The sequence below is a fragment of the Dipodomys merriami genome, unplaced genomic scaffold, assembly GCF_024711535.1.
Source record: "Dipodomys merriami isolate MVZ:Mamm:240054 unplaced genomic scaffold, mDipMer1.0.p SCAF_1448, whole genome shotgun sequence".
Taxonomy (NCBI): domain Eukaryota; kingdom Metazoa; phylum Chordata; class Mammalia; order Rodentia; family Heteromyidae; genus Dipodomys; species Dipodomys merriami.
The window spans coordinates 103286-122116 of NW_027202769.1; positions in this window are offsets into that span (position 1 = coordinate 103286).

An 18831-nucleotide genomic window follows, 5' to 3' on the forward strand; every position below is an offset into this window, starting at 1 on the left:
CTATGTCCCCGCTTTGTCCGGCAGTGTCCCGCTGTGACCCACGCTGTGTCCTGCTGTGTCCCTGCTGTGTCAGCGCTGTGTCCCGCTCTTTCCCGCTCTGTTCCCACTGTGTTTCGCTGTGTCCCCCGCTGTGTCCCCTGCTGTGTCCCGCTGTGTGCCCCGCTGTGTCCCGCTGTGTCCTGCTGTGTCCCCCGCTGTGTCCCGCTCTTTTTCCGCTGTGTCCCACGCTGTGTCCCGCTTTTTCCGCCGCTGTGTCCAGCTGTGTCCCCGCTGTGTCCCACTGTGTCCTGCTGTGTCCTTCTGTGTCCCGAAGTTTCCCGCTGTGTTCCCCGCTATGTAACTCTGTGTCCCGCTGTGTCCGGCTGTGTCCCCGGCTTTGTCCCGCTGTGTCCCCACTGTGTCGACTCTGTGTCCCGCTGTGTCCCGCTGGGTCCTCGCTGTTTCTCCCGTTATGTCCCGCGCTGTGTCCCGCTGTGACACGCTGTGTCTGCCGCTGTGTCCCGCTGTGTCCCGTCTGTGTCCCCCGCTGTGTCCCGCTGTGCCTCCCTGTGTTCCCCACTGTGTCCTGCTGTGTCCCTACTGTGTCGCGTTGTGTTCCCGGCTGTGTACGGCTGTGTCCCGCTGTGTCCCTCAGTGTCCCCTGCTGTGTCCCAGCTGTGGCCCCGCTGGGTCCCGCTTTGTCCTGCTGTGTCCCGCTGTGTCCTGCTGTGTCCCGCTGTGTCCCCGCTGTTTCCCGCTGTGTCCCCACTGTGTCACGCTCTTTCCCACTGTGTCGCCACTGTGTCCTGGTGTATCCCAGCTGTGTCCTGCTGTGTCTCCCGCTGTGTCTCGCTGTGTCCCCTGCTGTGTCCCCTGCTGTTTCCCGCTTTGTCCCCCGTTGTGTCCCCGCTGTGTCCCACTGTGTCCCACTGTGTCTCCCTGTGTCCTGCTGTGTCCTCACTGTGTCCCCCGTTGTGTCCCCGCTGTTCCCCATTGTGTCTGTCTGTGTCCCGCTGTGTCACCCTCTGTGTCCCGCTCTGTCCCCGTTGTCCCCCGGTGTGTCCCCGCTGTACCCCGCTGTGTCCCCCACTGTTTCCCAATTTGTCCCCCTGTATCCCTCTTTGTCCGCTATGTCATCCACTGTGTCCCCTCTGTGTCCCTCTGTGTCCATGCTGTGTCACTCTGTGTACCACGCTGTGTCCAGCTGCGTAACCGCTGTGTCCCGCTGTGTCCCGCTATGTCCTTGCTGTGTCCCTGCTGTGTCCCGCTGTGTACCCCGCTGTGTCCTACTGTGTCCCGCTGTGTCCCCGATGTGTCCCACAGTGTCCCGCTGTGTCCCCCGCTGTATGCTGCTGTGTCCCTGCTGTGTCCCCCGCTGTGTACCGCTGTGTCCTGCTGTGTGCCAGCTGTGTTCCACTGTGTCCCCCGTTGTGTCCCCCGCTGTGTACCGATGTGTCCCCCGCTGTGTCCCGCTGTGTCCTGCTGTGTCCTCCGCTGTGTCCTGCTGTTTCTCCGCTTTGTCCCCCGCTTTGTCCCGCTTTTTCTGCCGCTGTGTCCCACTGTGTCCCGCTGTGTCCCGCTGTGTCCCCTCTGTGTCGACAGAGTGTCCCTCTGTGTCTCTCTGTGTCCTCGCTGTGTCCCCCGTTATGTCCCCCGCTGTGTCCTGGTGTGTCCTGCTCTGTCCTGCTGTGTCCCCCGCTGTGTCCCGCTGTGACCCGCTGTGTCTGCCGCTGTGTTCTGCTGTGTCCCGTCTGTGTCCCCCGCTATGTACTGCTGTGCATCGCTGGGTTCCCCACTGTGTCCTGCTGTGTCCCTACTGTGTCCCGTTGTGTTCCTTGCTGTGTCCGTCTGTGGCCCGCTGTGTCCCGCAGTGTCCCCTTCTGTGTCCCAGCTGTGGCCCCGCTGTGTCCCGCTTTGTCCCGCTGTGTCCCGCTCTGTCCCCGCTCTGTCCCCCGCTGTGTTACCGCTGTGACCCTGCTGTGTCCCCTGCTGTGTAGCGCTCTGTCCCCCGTTGTGTCCCCGCTGTTTCCCGCTGTGTCCCGCTGTGTCCTGCTTTGTCCTCGCTGTGTCCACTGCTGTGTCTCCTCTGTTTCCCCATTGTTTCCGTTTGTGTCCCGCTGTGTTCCCGCTGTGTCCCGCTTTGTCCCGCTGTGTCCCACTGTGTCCCGCTGTGTCCCCACTCTGTCCCCCGCTGTGTACCGCTGTGTCCCCCGCTGTGTCCAATGCTGTGTCCCACTCTGTCCCCCGTTGTGTCCCCGCTGTGTCCCGATGTTTCCCTGCTGTGTCCCGCTGTGTGCCGCTGTGTCCCCGCTTTGTCCGGAAGTGTCCCGCTGTGGCCCACGCTGTGTCCTGCTGTGTCCCTGCTGTGTCCCTCGCTGTGTCCCGCTCTTTCCCGCTCTGTCCCAGCTGTTTCCCGCTGTGTCCCCACTGTGTCACGCTGTTTCCCGCTGTGTCGCCACTGTGTCCCGGTGTATCCCGGCTGTGTCCCGCTGTGTCCCCCGCTGTGTCCCCTGCTGTGTCCCGCTTTGTCCCCCGTTGTGTCCCCGCTGTGTTCCGCTGTGTCCCGCTGTGTCCCCCTGTGTCCTGCTGTGTCCTCACTGTGTCCCCCGCTGTGTCCCTGCTGTTTCCCCATTGTGTCTGTCTTTGTCCCGCTGTGTCCCCCGCTGTGTCCCGCTCTGTCCCCGTTGTCCCCGGTGTGTCCCTGCTGTACCCCGCTGTGTCCCGCTGTGTCCCCCTGTGTCCCGCTGTGTCCCCGCTATGTCATCCGCTGTGTCCCCTCTGTGTCCCCAATGTGTCCTGCTGTGTCCCTACTGTGTCCCGTTGTGTTCCTGGCTGTGTCTGGCTGTGGCCCGCTGGGTCCCGCAGTGTCCCCTTCTGTGTCCCAGCTGTGGCCCCGCTGTGTCCCGCTTTGTCCCACTGTGTCCGGCGGTGTCCCGCTCTGTCCACGCTCTGTCCCCCGCTGTGTACCGCTGTGACCCCGCTTTGTCCCCTGCTGTGTCGCGCTCTGTCCCCGGTTGTGTCCCCGCTGTGACCTGCTGTGTCCCCCTGTGTCCTGCTGTGTCCTCGCTGTGTCCCCCGCTGTGTCCCCTCTGTTTCCCCATTGTGTCTGTTTGTGTCACACTGTGTTCTCGCTGTGTCCCCCGCTTTGTCCCGCTGTGTCCTCCGCTATCTTCCTCACTGTGTCCCGCTGTGTCCCCGCGGTGTTCCGCTGTTTCCTGCTTTGTCCCATGCTGTGTCCCAGCTGTGTCCCCGTTGTGTCCCGCTTTGTCCCGCTGTGTCCCGCTGTGTCCCTGCTATGTCATCCGCTGTGTCCCCTCTGTGTCCCCATTGTGTCCTGCTGTGTCCCTACTGTGTCCCGTTGTGTTCCTGGCTGTGTCTGGCTTTGGCCCACTGTGTCCCGCAGTGTCCCCTTCTGTGTCCCAGCTGTGGCCCCGCTGTGTCTCGCTTTGTCCCGCTGTGTCCCGCTGTGTCCTGCTGTGTCCTCGCTGTGTCCCCCGCTGTGTCCCATCTGTTTCCCCATTGTGTCCGTTTGTGTCCCGCTGTGTTCTCACTGTGTCCCCCGATTTGTCCCGCTGTGTCCTCCGCTATCTTCCTCACTGTGTCCCGCTGTGTCCCCCTCGGTGTCCCGCTGTTTCCTGCTGTGTCCCCTGTTGTGTCCCAGCTGTGTCCCCGTTGTGTCCCGCTTTGTCCCGCTATGTCCTGCTGTGTCCCGCTGTGTCCCGCTGTGTCCCCGTTTTGTCCGGCTTTGTCCCCCGCTGTGTACCACGCTGTGTCCCATTGTGTCCCTGCTGTGTCCCTCTGTGTCCCACGCTTTGTCCCACTGTGTCCCGCTCTGTCTCCCGCTGTGTTCCACTGTGTCCCCGCTGTGTCCCCTGCTGTGACCCCCACTGTCCCCCGCTGTGTCGCAGCTGTGTCCCGCTGTGTCCCCCGCTGTGTCCCCTGCTGTGTCCCGCTTTGTCCCCCGTTGTGTCCCCGCTGTGTTCCGCTGTGTCCCGCTGTGTCCCCCTGTGTCCTGCTGTGTCCTCACTGTGTCCCCCGCTGTGTCCCCGCTGTTTCCCCATTGTGTCTGTCTCTGTCCCGCTGTGTCCCCCGCTGTGTCCCGCTCTGTCTCCGTTGTCCCCCGGTGTGTCCCCGCTGTACCCCACTGTGTCCACCGCTGTGTCCCGCTGTGTTCCCCAGTGTCCCGCTGTGTCCCCGCTATGTCATCCGCTGTGTCCCCTCTGTGTCCTATGTACCGCTGTGCCTCTCTGTGTTCCCCGCTGTGTCCCGCTGTGTCCCGCTGTGTCCCCCCTTGTTTCTGCTGTTTCTCCTCTGTGTCCCACGCTGTGTCCTGCTTTTTCCACCGCTGTGTCTCGCTGTGACCCCGCTGTTTCCCACTGTGTCCCACTGTGTCATTCTGTTTCCCGAAGTTTCCTGCTGTGTTCCCCGCTGTGTCGGGCTGTGTCCCGCTGTGTCCCACTGTGTCTCCTCTGTGTCGACGCTGTGTCCCGCTGTGTCCCGCTGTGTCCCCCGCTGTGTCCCGCTGTATCCCCTTTGTGTCCCCCACTGTGTCCCGCTGTGCCTCGCTGTGTTCCCCACTGTGTCCTGCTGTGTCCCTACTGTGACCCGTTGTGTTCCCGGCTGGGTCTGGCTGTGTTCCGCTGTGTACCCCGCAGTATCCCCTGCTGTGTCCCAGCTGTGGCCCCACTGTGTCCCGCTTTGTCCCGCTGTGTCCCGCTGTGTCCCAGCTGTGTCCCCTTTGTGTCCCGCTGTGTCCCGCTTTGACCCGCTATGTCCCGCTGTGTCCCGCTGTGCCCCCATTTTGTCCCGCTGTGTTCCCCGCTGTATCCCACGCTGTGTCCCGCTTTTTCCGCCGCTGTGTCCCATTGTGTCCCCAATTTGTCCCACTGTGTCACGCTGTGTCCTTCTGTGTTCCGAAGTTTCCCGCAGTGTTCCCCGCTGTGCCCCGCTGTGTACCGCTGTGTCCCGCAGTGTCCCCCGCTGTGTCCCGCTGTGTCCCCTCTGTTTCGATGCTGTGTCCCACTGTGTCCCACTGTGTCCTCGCTGTGTCCCCAGTTATGTCCCCCGCTGTGTCCCGCTGTCTCCCTCTGTGTCCTGCTGTGTCCTGCTGTGTCCCGCTGTGTCCCAAGCTGTGTCCCGCTGTGACCCGCTGTGTCTGCATCTGTGTCCCGCTGTGTCCCGTCTGTGTCCCAAGCTGTGTCGCGCTATGCCTCGCTGTGTTCCCCACTGTGTCCTGCTGTGTCCCTACTGTGACCCTTTGTGTTCCCGGCTGTGTCCGGCTGTGTCCCGCTGTGTCCCGCAGTGTCCCCTGCTGTGTCCCAGCTGTGGCCCCACTGTGTCCCACTTTGTCCCGCTGTGTCCCACTGTTTCCCGCTGTGTCCCCACCGTGTCCCGCTGTTTCCCGATGTGTCCCCACTGTGTCCCGTTGTATCCCGTCTGTGTCCCGCTGTGTCGCCCGCTGTGTCCCGCTGTGTCCCCCGCTGGGTCCCGTGCTGTGTCCCGCTCTGTCCCCCGTTGTGTCCCCGTTGTGTCCCGCTGTGTCCCGCTGTGTCCTGCTGTGTCCTCGCTGTGTCCCCCGCTGTGTCCCCGCTGTTTCTCCATTTTATCCGTCTCTGTCCCGTTGTGTTCTCGCTGTGTCCCCCGCTTTGTCCCGCTGTGTCCCCCGCTATCTTCCCCGCTGTGTCCCGCTGTTTCCCCCGCGGTGTCCGGCTTTTTCCTGCTGTGTCCTCTGCTGTGTCCCAGCTGTGTCCCCGTTGTGTCCCGCTTTGACTCGCTGTGTCCCGCTGTGTCCCCGTTTTGTCCCGCTTTGTCCCCTGCTGTGTCCCACGCTGTGTCCCATTGTGTCCTTGCTGTATCCTGCTGTGTCCCCTGTGTCCCCCGCTGTATCTCCTGCTGTGTCCCGCTCTGTCCTCCGCTGTGTCCCAGCTGTGTCCCGCAGTGTCCCGCTGTGTCCCCCGCTGTGTTCTGCTGTGTCCCTGCTGTTTTCCTCGCTGTGTCCCACTGTGTCACCCTGTGTCCCGCTGTGACCCCGCTGTGTCTCACTGTGTCCCGCTGTGTCTATCTGTGTCCCGAAGTTTCCCGCTGTGTTCCCCGCTGTGTCCCGCTGTGTCCCGCTGTGTCCCGCTGTGTCCCCCGCTGTGTCCCGCTGTGTCCCTTATGTGTCGACGCTGTGTCCCGCTGTGTCCCTCTGTGTCCTCGCTGTTTCCCCTGTTATATCCCGCGCTGTGTACCGCTGTGACCCGCTGTGTCTGCCGCTGTGTCCCGCTGTGTCCCGTCTGTATCCCCTGCTGTGTCCTGCTGTGCCTCGCTGTGTTCCCCACTGTGTCCTGCTGTGTCCCTACTGTGTCCCGTTGTGTTCCCGGCTGTGTCCGGCTGTATCCCGCTGTGTCCGGCAGTGTCCCCTGCTGTGTCCCAGCTGTGGATCCACTGTGTCACGCTTTGTCCTGCTGTGTCCCGCTGTGTCCCGCTGTGTCCCCGCTATGTCCCCCGCTGTGTCCCCTGATGTGTCCCCGCTGTTTCCCGCTGTGTCCCCACTGTGTCCCCCTGTTTCCCGCTGTGTCGCTACTGTATCCCGGTGTATCCCGGTTGTGTCCCGCTGAGTCCTCGCTGTGTCCCTCGCTGTGTCCCCGCTGTTTCCCCATTGTGTCTGTCTGTGTCCTGCTGTGTTCTCGATGTGTCCCCCGCTTTGTCCCACTGTGTCCCCCGCTATCTTCCCCGCTGTGTCCCGCTGTGTCCTCCGTGGTGTCCCGCAGTTTCCCGCTGTGTCCCCTGCTGTGTCCCAGCTGTGTCCCCGTTGTGTCCCGCTGTGTCCAGCTTTGACCCGCTGTGTCCCGCTGTGTCCCGCTGTGTCCCCGTTTTGTCCCGCTGTGTTCCCCGCTGTGTCCCCCGCTGTGTCCCATTGTGTCCCTGCTGTGTCCCACTGTGTCCCCTGCTGTGTCCCCTGCTGTGTCCCGCTCTGTCCCCCGCTGTGTCCCCGCTGTGTCCCGCAGTGTCCCGCTGTGTCCCCCGCTGTGTCCCGCTGTGTCCCCCGCTGTGTCCCGCTGTGTCCTGCTGTGGCCCCCACTGTGTCCCGCTGTTTCTCCGCTGTGTCCCATGCTGTGTTAAGCTTTTTCCGCCGCTGTATCCCGCTGTGTCCCCCGCTGTGTCCCTCGCTGTGTCCCCGCTGTGTCCCGCTGTGTCCCCGCTGTATCCAGCTGTATCCCGGCTGTCTCCCCACTGTGTCCCGCTGTGTCCCGCAGTGTCCCCCGCTGTGTCCCGCTGTGTCCCCTCTGTTTCGACGCTGTGTCCCACTGTGTCTCGCTGTGTCCTCGCTGTGTCCCCCGTTATGTCCTCCGCTGTGTCCCGCTGTCTCCCTCTGTGTCCTGCTGTGTCCTGCTGTGTCCCGCTGTGTCCCAAGCTGTGTCCCGCTGTGACCCGCTGTGTCTGCATCTGTGTCCTGCTGTGTCCCATCTGTGTCCCAAGCTGTGTCGCGCTATGCCTCGCAGTGTACCCCACTGTGTCCTGCTGTGTCCCTACTGTGACCCTTTGTGTTCCCGGCTGTGTCCGGCTGTGTCCCACTGTGTCCCCTGCTGTGTCCCAGCTGTGGCCCCACTGTGTCCCACTTTGTCCCGCTGTGTCCCGCTGTTTCCCGAAGTGTCCCCACTGTGTCCCTTTGTATCCCGGCTGTGTCCCGCTGTGTCGCCCGCTGTCTCCCGCTGTGTCCCCGGCTGGGTCCCGTGCTGTGTCCCGCTCTGTCCCCCGTTGTGTCCCCACTGTGTCCTGCTGTGTCCCGCTGTGTCCCGCTGTGTCCTGCTGTGTCCTCGCTGTGTCCCCCGCTGTGTCCCCGCTGTTTCTCCATTTTATCCGTCTCTGTCCCGTTGTGTTCTCGCTGTGTCCCCCGCTTTGTACCGCTGTGTCCACTGCTATCTTCCCCGCTGTGTCCCGCTGTGTACCCCGCTGTGTCCCACTGTGTCCCGCTGTGTCCCCGATGTGTCCCGCAGTGTCCCGCTCTGTCCCCCGCTGTATGCTGCTGTGTCCCTGCTGTGTCCCCCGCTGTGTACCGCTGTGTCCTGCTGTGTGCCCGCTGTGTTCCACTGTGTCCCCTGTTGTGTCCCCCGCTGTGTCCCGCTGTGTTCCCCGCTGTGTCCCCTGTGTCCTGCTCTGTCCTCCGCTGTGTCCCGCTGTTTCTCCGCTTTGTCCCCCGCTTTGTCCCGCTTTTTCCGCTGCTGTGTCCCGCTGTGTCGCCGCTGTGTCCCGCTGTGTCCTTCTGTGTCCTGAAGTTTCCCGCAGTGTTCCCCGCTCTGTCCCGCAGTGTTCCCCGCTCTGTCCCGCTGTGTCCCCTCTGTGTCGACAGAGTGTCCCTCTGTGTCTCGCTGTGTCCTCGCTGTGTCCCCCGTTATGTCCCCCCTGTGTCCTGGTGTGTCCTGCTGTGTCCTGCTGTGTCCCCAGCTGTGTCCCGCTGTGACCCGCTGTGTCTGCCGCTGTGTCCTGCTGTGTCCCGTCTGTGTCCGCTATGTACCGCTGTGCATCGCTGGGTTCCCCACTGTGTCCTGCTGTGTCCCTACTGTGTCCCGTTGTGTTCCTTGCTGTGTCCGTCTGTGGCCCGCTGTGTCCCGCAGTGTCCCCTTCTGTGTCCCAGCTGTGGCCCCGCTGTGTCCCGCTTTGTCCCGCTGTGTCCCACTCTGTCCCCGCTCTGTCCCCCGCTGTGTACCGCTGTGACCCCGCTGTGTCCCCCGCTGTGTCCAATGCTGTGTCCCACTCTGTCCCCCATTGTGTCCCCGCTGTGTCCCGCTGTTTCCCTGCTGTGTCCCGTTGTGTCCTGCTGTGTCCCTGTTGAGTCCCACGCTGTGTCCCGCTGTGTGCTGCTGTGTCCCCGCTTTGTCCGGAAGTGTCCCGCTGTGGCCCACGCTGTGTCCTGCTGTGTCCCTCGCTGTGTCCCGCTCTTTCCCGCTCTGTCCCAGCTGTTTCCCGCTGTGTCCCCACTGTGTCACGCTGTTTCCCGCTGTGTCGCCACTGTGTCCCGGTATATCCCGGCTGTGTCCCGCTATGTCTCCCGCTGTCTCCCGCTGTGTCCCCCGCTGTGTCCCCTGCTGTGTCCCGCTTTGTCCCCCGTTGTGTCCCCGCTGTGTTCCGCTGTGTCCCGCTGTGTCCCCCTGTGTCCTGCTGTGTCTTCACTGTGTCCCCCGCTGTGTCCCTGCTGTTTCTCCATTGTGTCTGTCTGTTTCCCGCAGTGTCCCCTGCTGTGTCCCGCTCTGTCTCCGTTGTGCCCCGGTGTGTCCCCACTGTACCCCGCTATGTCCACCGCTGTGTCCCGCTGTGTCCCCCTGTGTCCCGCTGTGTCCCCGCTATGTCATCCGCTGTGTCCCCTCTGTGTCCTATGTACCGCTGTGCCTCTCTGTGTTCCCCACTGTGTCCTGCTGTGTCTCTACTGTGTCCCGTTGTGTTCCTGGCTGTGTCCGCCTGTGGCCCGCTGTGTCCCGCAGTGTCCCCTTCTGTGTCCCAGCTGTGTCCCCGCTGTGTCCCGCTTTGTCCCGCCGCGTCCCGCTGTGTCCTGCTCTGTCCACGATTCCTCCCCCGCTGTGTACCGCTGTGACCCCGCTGTGTCCCCTGCTGTGGCCCGCTCTGTCCACCATTGTGTCCCCGCTGTGTCCCGCTGTGTCCTGCTGTGTCCTCGCTGTGTCCCCCGCTGTGTCCCCTCTTTTTCCCCATTGTGTCCGTTTGTGTCCCGCTGTGTTCTCGCTGTGTCCCCCGCTTTGTCCCGCTGTGTCCTCTGCTATCTTCCTCAATGTGTCCCGCTGTGTCCCCCGCGGTGTCCCGCTGTTTCCCGCTGTGTCCCCTGCTGTGTCTCAGCTGTGTCCCCGTTGTGTCCCGCTTTGTCCTGCTGTGTCCTGCTGTGTCCCGCTGTGTCACTCTGTGTCCCCGTTTTGTCCGGCTTTGTCCCCCGCTGTGTACCCCGCTGTGTCCCATTGTGTCCCTGCTGTGTCCCGCTGTGTCCCACGCTTTTTCCCACTGTGTCCCGCTGTGTCTCCCGCTGTGTTCCACTGTGTCCCCCGCTGTGTCCCCTGCTGTGACCCCCGCTGTCCCCCGCTGTGTCTCAGGTGTGTCCCGGCTGTGTCCCGCTGTGTCCCTCTGTGTCCTCGCTGTGTCCCCCGCTGTGTCCTTGCAGTGTCCTCGCTGTTTCCCCTGCTGTGTCCCCGCTGTGTCCTCGCTGTGTCCCGCTGTCTCGCGCTGTGTCCTTGGTTTGTACCACTCTGTGTCACCCGCTGTGTCCCGCTGTGTCCTCCGCTGTGTCCCGCTGTGTCCCGCTGTGTCCCCGTTGTGTCCCGCTGTGTCCCACTCTTTTCTCGCTGTTTCCCCCAATGTGTCCGGCTTTGTCCCTGCTGTGTCCCCGCTGTGTCCCCGCTGTGTCCACTGCTGTATCCCGCTGTGTCTCCGCTGTCTCCTCGCTGTGTTTTCCGTTGTGTCCCGCTGTTTACCCCTCTGTGTCCCCCGCTGTGTCCCCTGGTTTGTCCCGCTGTGTCCTCTGCTGTGTCCATACTGTGTCCCACTGTGTCCCCAGCTGTGTCCCGCTCTGTGTCCCGCTGTGTCCCCGTTGTCCACCGGTGTGTCCCCGCTGTCCCCGCTGTGTGACCCGCTGTGTCCCGCTGGGTCCCGCTGTGTCCCCGTTGTCCCCCGGTGTGTCCCCGCTGTCCACCGCTGTGTCCCCCGCTGTGTCCCGCTGTGTCGCCTTTGTAGACGGTGTGTCGCTATTGTCCACTGCTATGTCCCTTGCTGTGTCCTGCTGTGACCCCGTTGTCACCCGGTGTGTCCCCGATGTCCCCTGCTGTGTCCCCTGCTGTGTTCCGCTGTGTCCCACTGTGTGCTCCCTGTGTCCCCACTGTGTCCCGCTCTGTCTCCGCTGTGTCCCCTGCTTTATCCACGCTGTGTCCCCCCTGTGTCTCGCTGTTTCCCGCTGTGTCCCCGCTGTTTTTCCGCTGTGTCCCCCGCTGTATCCACGCTTGGTCCCCGCTGTGTCTCGCTGTGTCCCGCTGTATTCCCGCTGTGCCAAACTGTGTTCCCCACTGTGTCCTGCTGTGTCCCTACTGTGTCCCGTTGTGTTCCCGGCTATGTCTGGCTATGTCTGGCTGTGTCCCGCAGTGTCCCCTGCTGTGTCCCAGCTGTGGCCCCACTGTGTCCCGCTTTGTCCTGCTGTGTCCCGCTGTGTCCTGCTGTGTCCTCGCTGTGTCCCCCACTTTGTCCCCCCTGTGTCCCCCGCTGTGTCCCACTGTGTCCCGCTGTGTCCCCGCTATGTCACCCGCTGTGTCCCCTCTGTGTTCCCGCTGTGTCCCTCTGTGTCCCCTCTGTGTCCCGCTGTGTCCCGCTGTGTCCCGCTTTGTAACCGCTCTCCCCCGCTGTGTCCCGCTGTGTCCCCGTTGTCGACGGTGTGTCGCTACTGTCCACTGCTGTGTCCCTTGTTGTGTCTTGCTGTGTCCCAGTTGTCGCCCGGTGTGTCCCCTATGTCCCCTGCTGTGTCCCCTGCTGTGTTCTGCTGTGTCCCGCTGTGTCCCACTGTGTGCTCCCTGTGTCCTCACTGTGTCCAGCTGTGTCTCCGCTGTGTCCCCCGCTGTATCCCTCTGTGTCACCCGCTGTGTCCCCGTTGTGTCCCCGCTGTGTCTGGCAGTGTCCCGCTGTGTCCCGCTGTGTCCGCAGCTATGTCCCGCTGTGTCCCGCTTTGTCTGCCATTGTGTCCCGCTGTGTCCCCACTGTGACCCCGCTGTGTCCTGCTGTGTCCCCTGTTGTGTCCCGCTGTGACACACTGTGTCCCGCTGTGTCCCCACTGTGTCCCCCACTGTGATTCCGCTGTGTCCCCGCTGTGCCCTGCTGTGTTCCCGCTGTGTCCGGCTGTGTCCCGCTGTGTCCCGCGGTGTCCCCGCTCTCCCCAGCTGTGTCACAATGTGTCCCCGTTGTCGCCATCTGTGTCCCTGCTGTGTCCCCCGCTGTGTTCCGATGTGTCCCCCTCTGTGTCCCGCTGTGTCCTCGCTGTGTCCTGCTGGGTCCCCCCTGTGTCCCTGCTGTGTTCCCCGCTGTACACGCTGTGTCCCCGGCTGTGTCCCCGCTGTGACCCCGCTGTCTCGCTGTGTCCTGCTGTGTCCCGCTGTGTCCCCAGCTATGTCCCGCTGTGTCCCACCTGTGTCCCCGCTGTGTCCCCCTCTGTATCCCGCTGTGTCCCCCGCTGTGTCCCCATTGTGTCGCCGCTGTGTCTCGCAGTGTCCTGCTGTGTCCCGCTGTGTCCCCAGCTATGTCCCGCTTTGTCCCGCTGTGTCTGCCACTGTGTCCCGCTGTGTCCTCGCTGTGTCCCCCGCTGTGTCCCGCTGTGTCCCCTGTTGTGTCCCGCTGTGACACGCTGTGTCCCGCTGTGTCCCCGCTGTGTCCCCCACTTTGACCCCGCTGTGTCCCCGCTGTGTCCTGCTGTGTCCCCGCTGTGTCCCAGTGTGTCCCGCTGTGTCCCCACTCTCCCAAGCTGTGTCCTGCTGTGTCTCCGTTGTCGCCCGGTGTGTCCCCGCTGTCCCCTGCTGTGTCCCGCTGTGTCCCGCTGTTTCCCCAGCTATGTCCCGATTTGTCCCGCTGTGTCCGCCGCTGTGTCCCGCTGTGTCCCCGCTGTGTCCCCCGCTGTGTCCCGCAATATCCCCCACTGTGTCCCCGCTGTGTCCCTCTGTGTCCCCCCTGTGTCCCCGCTGTGTCCCCTGCTGTGTCCCGCTGTGACACACTGTGTCCCGCTGTGTCCCCGCTGTGTTCCCCACTTTGACCCCGCTGTGTCCCTGCTGTATCCTGCTGTGTCCCCTGCTGTGTCCCCGCTGTGTCTCGCTGTGGCCCGCTGTGTCCAGTGGTGTCCCGCTTTGTCCCCCGCTGTGTCACTCGCTGAGTCACCGCTCTTTCCCCGCTGTGTCCCGCTTTGTCCTCGCTGTGTCCCCCGCTGTGTCCCGCTGTGTCCCATTATGTCCCGCTTTGTCCCCCGCTATGTCCGCCTCTGTGTCCCGCTGTGTCCACCGCTGTGTCCCCCGCTGTGTCAAGCTGTGTCCCTCTTTGTCCCGTTGTGTCCTCGCTGTTTCCCCACTGTGTCCCCTGCTGTGTCCCCGCTGTTTATCCGCTTTGTCAGGCTTTGTCCCTCTGTGTTCTCGCTGTGTCCCCCCCTGTGTCCCGCTTTTTCCGCCGCTGTGTCCCGCTGTGTCCCCGCTGTGTCCCACTGTGTCCCGCTGTGTCCCACTGTGTCCCGCTGTGTCCTTCTGTGTCTCGAAGTTTCCCGCTGTGTCCCCCGCTGTGTCCCGCTGTGTCCCTCTGTGTCCTGCTGTGTCCTGCTGTGTCCCCCGCTGTGTCGCGCTGTGACCTGCTGTGTCTGCCACTGTGTCCCATCTGTGTCCCCCGCTGTGTCCCGCTGTGCCTCGCTGTGTTCCCCACTTTGTCCTGCTGTGTCCCTACTTTGTCCCATTGTGTTCCAGACTGTGTCCGGCTGTGTCCCGTTGTGTCCCGCAGTGTCATTGCTGTGTCCAGGCTGTGGCCCCGCTCTGTCCCGCTTTGTTCCGCTGTGTCCCGCTGTGTCCCGCTGTGTCCCCGCTCTGTCCCCCGCTGTGAACCGCTGTGTCCCCCGCGGTGTCCCGCTGTTTCCCGCTGTGTCACCTGCTGTGTCCCAGCTTTGTCACCGTTGGGTCCCGCTTTGTCCTGTTGTGTCCCGCTGTGTCCTGCTTTGTCCCCGTTTTGTCCCGCTGTGTCCCCCGGTGTGTCCCCTTGCTGTGTCCCATTGTGCCCTGCTGTGTCCCCCTGTGTCCCGCTGTGTCCTGCTGTGACCTAGCTGTGTCCCTGCTGTGTCCTGCTGTGTCCCCATTGTGTCCCGCTGTGTCCCGCTGTGTCCCGCTGTCTCCCAAGCAATGTCCCACTTTGTCCCGCTGTGTTCGCCACTGTGTCCCGCTGTGTCCCCGCTGTATCCACCGCTGTGTCCCGCTGTGTCCCCGACTGTGTCCCGCTGTGTCCCTCTGTATCCCCGCTGTGTCCCCCGCTGTGATCCCACTGTGTCCCCGCTATGTCCCGCTGTGTCCCCGCTCTCCCCAGCTATGTCCCGCTGTGTCCCACCTGTGTCCCCGCTGTGTCCCCCTCTGTATCCCGCTGTGTCCCCCGCTGTGTCTCCATTGTGTCGCCGCTGTGTCTCGCAGTGTCCCGCTGTGTCCCGCTGTGTCCCCAGCTATGTCCCGCTTTGTCCCGCTGTGTCTGCCACTGTGTCCCGCTGTGTCCTCTCTGTGTCCCCCGCTGTGTCCCGCTGTGTCCCCTGTTGTGTCCCGCTGTGACACGGTGTGTCCCGCTGTGTCCCCGCTGTGTCCCCCACTTTGACCCCGCTGTGTCCCCGCTGTGTCCTGCTGTGTCCCCGCTGTGTCCCAGTGTGTCCCGCTGTGTCCCCACTCTCCCAAGCTGTGTCCTGCTGTGTCTCCGTTGTCGCCCAGTGTGTCCCCGCTGTCCCCTGCTGTGTCCCGCTGTGTCCCGCTGTTTCCCCAGCTATGTCCAGATTTGTCCCGCTGTGTCCGCCGCTGTGTCCCGCTGTGTCCCCGCTGTGTCCCCCGCTGTGTCCCGCAATATCCCCCACTGTGTCCCCGCTGTGTCCCGCTGTGTCCCCCCTGTGTCCCCTGCTGTGTCCCGCTGTGACACGCTGTGTCCCGCTGTGTCCCCCACTTTGACCCCGCTGTGTCCCTGCTGTATCCTGCTGTGTCCCCTGCTGTGTCCCCGCTGTGTCTCGCTGTGTCCCGCTGTGTCACGTGTTGTCCCCCTTTGTCTCCCGCTGTGTCACTCGCAGAGTCACCGCTCTGTCACCTTTGTGTCCCCCTGTGTCCTCGATGTGTCCCCTGCTGTGTCCCGCTGTGTACCGGGCTGTCACCCGCTGTGTCCCGCTGTGTCCTGCTGTGTCCTGCTGTGTCCCGCTTTGTCCCTGGCTGTGTCCACCTCTGGGTCCCGCTGTGTCCCCCTCTGTGTCCCCCGCTGTGTCCCACTGTGATCCCCGCTGTGTCCCGCTGTGTCTCTCTGTGTCCCATTGTGTCCTCGCTGTGTCCCCGCTGTGTCTCCGCTGTGACCCTGCTGTGTCCCTGCTGTTTACACGCTTTGTCAGGCTGTGTTCCGCTGTGTCCTCGAGGTGTCCCCCACTGTGTCCCGCTGTGTCTTCCGAGGGGTCCCGCGCTGTTTCCCGCTGTATCCCCGGTTGTGTCCCACTGTGTCCAGCTGTGTCCCCCACTGTGTCGCCCGCCTTGCCCGCTGTGTCCCGCTGTGTCCGCGCTGTATCCCCCTCTCTGTCCCCCGCTGGCTCCCGCTTTTTCCCCCGCTGTGTCCCGCTGTGTCTCTGCTGTGTCCCCCGCTGTGTCCCCCACTGTGTCGCCCGCTGTGCCCGCTGTGTCCGACGCTATGTCCGGCTGAGTCCCACTGTGTCCCCCTCTTTGTCCCCGATGTGTCCCCCGCTGTGTCTCCGCTGTGTCCCCTCTGTGTCCCACTGTGTCCCGCTATGTCCTCGCTTGTCTCCTGCTGTGTCCCCCTGTTTCCCCCGCTGTGTCCCGCTGTGTCCCCAGCGGTGTCCTGCTGTGTCCCCCGCTGTGTCCCCCGCTGTGTGTCCCCGCTGTGTCCCGGTGTGTCCCGTTGTGTCCCCGCTGTGTCCCCCGCTGTGATCCCACTGTGTCCCCGCTGTGTCCCGCTGTGTCCCCGCTGTGTCCCGCTGTGACTTGCGGTGTCCCGCTGTGTCCCTCTCTGTGTCCCGCTGTGTCCCTGCTTTGTCCCACGCTGTGTTCCGATGTGTCCCCCTCTGTGTCCCGCTGTGTCCTCGCTGTGTCCAGCTGTGTCCCCGCTGTCCCCCGCTGTGTCCCGCTGTGTACCACGCTGTGTCCCGCTGTGTCCACTCTGTGTCCCCCGCTGTGACCCCGCTGTGTCCCCGCTGTGTCCCGCGGTGTCCCCACTCTCCCCTACTGTGTCCCGCTGTGTCCCCGTTGTCACCCGGTGTGTACCCACTGTCCCCTGCTGTGTCCCGCTGGGTCCCCCCTGTGTCCCCTGCTGTATCCCTCTGTGTCACCCGCTGTGTCCCCGTTGTGTCCCCGCTGTGTCTCGCAGTGTCCCGCTGTGTCCGCAGCTATGTCCCGCTGTGTCCCCTGCTGTGTCCCGCTGTGTCCCCTGTTGTGTCCCGCTGTGACACACTGTGTCCCCGCTCTCCCCAGCAGTGTCACAATGTGTCCCCGTTGTCGCCATCTGTGTCCCTGCTGTGTCCCCCGCTGTGTTCCGATCTGTCCCCCTCTGTGTCCCGCTGTGTCCTCGCTGTGTCCCCCCTGTGTTCCCCGCTGTATCCCGCTGTGTCCCCCGCTGTGTCCCCGCTGTGACCCCGCTGTCTCGCTGTGTCCTGCTGTGTCCCGCTGTGTCCCCAGCTATGTCCCGCTGTGTCTGTCGCTGTGTCCCGCTGTGTCCCCGCTGTGTACCCCACTGTGACCCAGTGTAGCGACTGTCTACTCGACCAGGGAGAAAAAACGACCGCCACATCAGGAGTCTTCTCAGATCACGCTTTATTGGAGAGCCTTTTAGTTGTAGGAGAGCTTGGGCGCGAGAGAGCGTGCACCCGAAACATGGCCACTTATATAGGGAATAGGAACACGGGTCTTTCTATTGTTGGTCGCCTGCCTTTCATCGTCACCAGGTGTCATGGGATTGGCTAGGGACTCTACCTGGCTCGCGCACGCGCACAGCCCAGGCGTCCTGCCAAGCACCGTCTGGGGTGGTTACCTCAAAGCTGCAAGGGAGTGGGTGGAGTCTCGCCTCGGCTCCCTACAGTTCCCCCTTCTTTGTTTTATGGCAACACTTAAGAGTAGAGGTTGGGCCTCTGTCTAAAACATTAGGACCTTGCACTGGCCTTCGCCTGAGGGGCGCGCCTTCCCCAGTGATGACCAGGCCCGTCCGATGCCGTTTTTGCAGAGGTGGGATCTTGGGCATCAACCCACTTGCAACCCAGCATGCTCTTCTTGAGGAGATGAGAACCATCTCCTCAAGTGCAGTGCACTTGCCTTGCACCCTGTCCCAAATTGCAAATTGCATACCTGTCCCGGTGCAATGGGATCCCCTGATCCCTCGGGGTGCTAAGGCTATGCAGAATGGTAAGGCTTAACTGCCTCTTAGGGCCGACAGCCAAATCTGGGGTGAGGATCCACTCTCCAAAGCGGCTAATGCTTGCAAGATAACAACCTTGTCCCTTCTGGTTTGGGCTCGAAGGCGACAGACCAACCATAGGCAGACCACGCATCCTCCCAAGCAGCAGGCTAAAAACATTCCGACTCCCACACGCTCTTTGGAAAAGGACACCGCAGAGGCAATCCAGTCAGTAAATTGTAACAGCCCACAGCATCATCGGTTTAGCTATCACAGGGATTGCTATTAGGACTGTTGCTAACAGCAGGAAGATCAGCTGTATCAGGAGACGAGTGGATGGCATCTTCAAGATGGGGTTCTTCTGCAGTCTCCACCGGCCTGGTCAGTCTCGTTGGCACCCAGTGAGGTACTTCTTGACTCTTTGGAAAAACACAAACAGCTCCCCTGGATCTCGTTATTACCGGATCTGGTCCATACCATTTATTATTAATAACATCCTTCCACATAACCATGTCTTTAGTATCCATGGAGTCTCTTGTCATATGTCGATCTGCTGCAGACTGATCGATGTCATTTAGAATTTAAAAATTAAGGGTAAAGAGCCCAAGAGAAAGTCTTTCTCTGGGGGACGCGGACTCAGCAATTCCCCCTTTTTGCTTTTGAAGCATTTCTTTTATGCTTCGATTAGCTCTTTCCACTATACCTTGTCCTTGAGGATTGTAGGGCAATCCGGTGGTGTGGGCAACCTGCATTTGTGCGCAAAAGGCGCGAAAACCATGGGAAGTATAAGCAGGGCCATTATCCGTCTTAAGTCTAAGGGGCTTTCCCCAAGCTGCCCAAGCTTCTAAGCAGTGTATTTTGACGTGAGACACCTTTTCTCCTGTCAGAGGTGTGGCATGAATGACACCAGAAAAGGTGTCCACAGACACATGTAAATATTTCAACTTACCAAATTCCGTCAGATGAGTAACATCCATTTGCCATAGGGCGTTTGGTCTCAACACCCTGGGGTTTACCCCCACATGGGGAGGATGAAGAAAGGTAACACAAGATTTACAGGCTTTAACAATATCTCTTGCCACATGCCTGGACAAATTATATCTTTTCCTAAGGGTATTAGCAGGTATATGATACAATCTATGAAAGTCTTTTGCCAATTCTACAGGATCAGCAGCAACCAGAGCCATAGCCCGAGATGCCTGGTCCACCAAATCATTACACTTTGCCATCGGGCCCGGCAGCATAGAGTGGGCACGAATATGTCCAATATAAAAAGGATGTTTTCTGTTTAAGATAAGGGATTGAATCTGTAACAAAACATTAGAAATTGTACTGGCCTGCTTAACTGAAGCAGCAACTTCAAAAGAAGCAACGGCATTTACAACATATAATGAATCAGAAAATAAGTTAAAAGGTTGATCAAATCTTTTAAAAACTTCAATCACAATTAAACATTCAACAGCCTGTGGGACATTCGGCCGAAAATTAAAAACCATCGGCTGTTTGTGTCCTTGAACAAAAAAGGCACCTTGTCCAGATTTTGATCCATCCGTAAAGATGGTCAGAGCATCAGCCAAGGGCTCCTTTGAAGTGACAACAGGAAAATACACTAAATTTTTGTTAAATATGGCAAGCAGAGGATGCTTAGGATAATGATTATCAATTACATTTGGAAATGAGCAAACAAGTATTGCCCACATATCCATTGTGGCTGCTAAAATTTCAACTTGCTCACGGGTGTATGGA